The 3650-nt window shown below is 39.1% G+C and overlaps 1 protein-coding gene across 1 annotated transcript in view; it reads right to left on the reverse strand.

Annotated features, from left to right (window-relative positions):
* Window positions 1–3650, reverse strand: part of rbbp8l (retinoblastoma binding protein 8-like) — a 17761-nt gene that overhangs the window by 10493 nt on the left and 3618 nt on the right. The gene's annotated exons all lie outside the window — the stretch shown is intronic.

Genomic DNA, 3650 nt, shown 5'->3' on the forward strand with positions numbered 1-3650 from the left:
TTACAAGGCCATATTGACTCCCATTTCACGAATTTGGAATAAAGTTTCAACATTAATATTTCAAAAACTACAAATTGTACAGGCACCAAAAGGCATAGCCATCATTTGGCACAGGGGCTTTACAGATATAAATTACAATGGCAGCTCTAGGACAAAGTTTGCAGGAGGAGAAGCATGGCAAAGTTGAGATGACTTGGATGGGAAACGAATCACAATAGTGTTTCAGTGTTCACTTTTCAGGAATCGTCTAGAAATATTTGACTTTGTGTTTGAAGATCGTCCAGTGAAAAGTGGTTCCCAATTTAGGACCAAACAGGAGTTTCTGGGGATTATAATAACGGTTTGCTCTCTTCTCGATTGATGATGATGATATAATGCAGACATTACGTGATCCTGGTAAGGTCTTTAGCCACGTATTAAACACAGGAGCAACCGTGTGGCTCGGTGGTTGTTGTTCAACCACCTTCAAACCAAGTGGTGTGATCTTCTAGCACGGGGTAGTTCGTGAGCATCAGACCAGAGGCAAATTTGAATATGGACCCAAATCTAGAGATCTGACGTTCACGAACGATCCGAATCTTTTGAATGGTTTTTTTCAATAAATGATAGGAGCCGAGTCGRGGGGCAATAAACCATTTGTAGGTTTATTTGTTTTTTATTCCTCATATAATCTTTATTTTTTAATCCTTAAATCACTCCCGCTTTGCTTTTTTAACTAAAAACAGGCAGAGCGGTGGAGTACAGAAACTCACGGGGAAAGGGTTCCCATGGTTCCATCCACGTAACGTGATYTCATTACGTACGGCGACGTGATGACATCATCATGTACGGCGATATGATGACGTATTTCCCTGCGTGATGTCGTAATTCATTCAAAATCAAACGACTCTTATGAATGAAACAAATGGCTCCTCAAGATCCAGATCTCTTTGAGCCATTTATCCCATTTCAGCCCAGATCGATTGGTAAATTTCAACAGAAATTTGGGAACAAGGAGCTAGATGATGAATACATTTGGGGACTAGACTGCACTCTTCTGGATGAAGATCTCTGAGGTCGTTCTGTCTACATAAAAGTAAATAAATAAATACAATACATAAAAATGAATAGCAAGTGGTGGGTATGATTCTGCTAATCAGCTAACAGCTAATAACAAAATCTTRCGTTTAGTGGATTAGCTTTTTCCACTGACTTTGAAAATTGTTAGTGGACTAATTAGCTTCTGCTAAATTAAGTTTAACCAACTTTAAGTCAGCTAACAGCTAACTAACAAGCTAACATCAACAGTTTTGTGAAAGTCCCACTAGTCTTCAGCTCAAAGGAGACAAAGACGTGAGTGACAGTCGTCTTAGCAGTTAGCTGTTCTCTTCCCTTAAATTTTTATTGGTTTAGCTGTTTAGCATTAGCTTCCACTATTTTTTACATTTAGTGTTAGTGTTAGCAAAGCTATATTCTTAGTTAGCCAATTATGCAACAGCAAGTATAACGTTTTGGTTAACTGTGTCCACCCCATCCGGTTGACAAACCAGCAGTCGACCAGTTTGACATCAGATCTGGTCCACATCTGTCTGTTATGCGGGACATATGTCCTACATTGTCTTTAGTGTAGGCTTTGGGTCCTTTTCCCTAAAAAAAAGGCAAAATGAACGTCTTTAATTTGTTACTGACTCAGTGACAGCTGTCTTAGTGGTTAGCAATTAGCTGCTAGCGTTAACTTCCATTGACCCTCAGCTTTAGTGTCTTTTAATTTTATAAAACATTAAATGGTTTTGTGTTAGCGAAGCTAGACTTTTAGTTAGAGGAATAAAATTTATCAAAGCTAAATCTTTTGTTAGTTCTGCCCATCAACTAAGCATCAAATCTTTGTTGCATAAAGACTGGGAGACGTAGGAAAGATACCACACCAGGTGTTTCTGATGAATACCAAACACACACAGAGAGGAGCTACAGTATGTGAGACTATAAGAACTAGTTTAAAACTGCCCAGTTTATGTAAAGTTTTTAATCACATGCACAGACAGCCATGATGGCGGGAATCCAACAGGGGGATTAAGATCCAACACTTCCATTATGTGAAGTGAAAAAGCTGAAACCTGAGACGACTCCTCTGTTTAAGGTTGGTCTTTCTAGTTTAATGCAGTTCAGGGGTCCCCAAATTTTTCCCTGTAAGGGCCACATAACTTTTCCCTTCTCTGGTGGGGYAGTGTCAATAATTGTATTGGCAATGTGGCCTCTTTCTGCACACATACAAACCAACACCTGGCACCAAAAGGCATAGCCATCATTTGGCACAGGGGCTTTACAGATATACTGTAAATTACAATGGCAGCTCTAGGACAAAGTGTGCAGGAGGAGAAGCATGGCAAAGTTGAGATGACTTGGATGGGAAACGAATCACAATAGTGTGCATTGCATTGGTCCGGCCCCCAGAACAAATGGGGAGGTGGGCCGTAGTTTGGGGACCACTGATGCAGATTGTTCTTTCACTTCTCTCTGGAACCATCTTATTTAAATGTCCTCAAAAGAGTGTTTTTTTTTTCGATGTGTAGGTGAAAAGCACGGAAATTCTTGGGACTCTGTTCAGTTTAAATGGAGAAAATCCACCAAATGAGACACAAATCGACTTCAAAAACATGCAAACGAAAACAAAACGTGCAAAACAGCAAGACAATCCAATTCACTTTGACTGAAATCTGTTTTTTTTTTCTGTCTGTGTCGTGAAAAGAGCCCCTCCACGCTGCTCGTAAGAAAAGGCGGGAATCACCATGTCAACCAGGCAGATTTTTCAGTTTTTTCCATTTGTTGATGCTCTTTTTTTTTTTTTTTTACAGAAGATAATTGAATTCACCAAAGAAAAAAAATGACTTAGGTATGAGAAAAGATGTAATTTGATTTTAGATGATTTTATTTCCTTTTTGGAATAAAACACTGGGAAATATTGAGTTTACTTAAGGTGGTTTGTATTTTCTGCCGGTTTGTTAATAAATCCACCTGCACACTGGTCTATGGGAGTTGCTTGTTTAATTCAGCTTTGTCACAAATGTAACACTGGCACTCATATTACTGTCAACTTATTTTAACCGGTGGTGGTACTTCAGTACGGGATGCTTCGTGGCTATAATGCATCTGAAATGCACCCAGACTGGCTTCGTGGTGTCCCAAAGAACTGTCCGGAGTACTTTTTACACCCTGTAAAGTTTTTTTTTTCTCCATTTCTGGTTACAAAATTTTGCCCTTTTAGGTTTTAAATGACAAACAGGAAGTGGCTTTAACTTCTTAGTGTTACTCTTCAAAATAAGAGCCTGGCTCTGTTGTAGCTTGGCTGAGTCTGCTGGTGACAAATTGACTCAATCGTCTCACGGGAGTCACGGAGCCTTGCTTACATGTCACTGACATTTGACATAGTTTTAAAAATTGCAAAACGCATTTTGTTTTAAAAAGTGTGAGTCATTGCCGGTGTCTCTGGAACTTGTCTAGTAAGTTGGTTTTTGCTGGACCTGTATTTTTTCCTGACATTCTTTGATATGTGCACAACTTACCTTAAAATTTCAAACCCAATTTTTTTTAGTTGAAAAGATGTGTGATTGCAATAAAAAATGTGTATTTTTATCAGGATTTTGTGTTTCCAATGCACTGGCGCTGGAATGGGG

The sequence above is a fragment of the Austrofundulus limnaeus genome, unplaced genomic scaffold, assembly GCF_001266775.1.
Source record: "Austrofundulus limnaeus strain Quisiro unplaced genomic scaffold, Austrofundulus_limnaeus-1.0 Scaffold142, whole genome shotgun sequence".
NCBI lineage: Eukaryota > Metazoa > Chordata > Actinopteri > Cyprinodontiformes > Rivulidae > Austrofundulus > Austrofundulus limnaeus.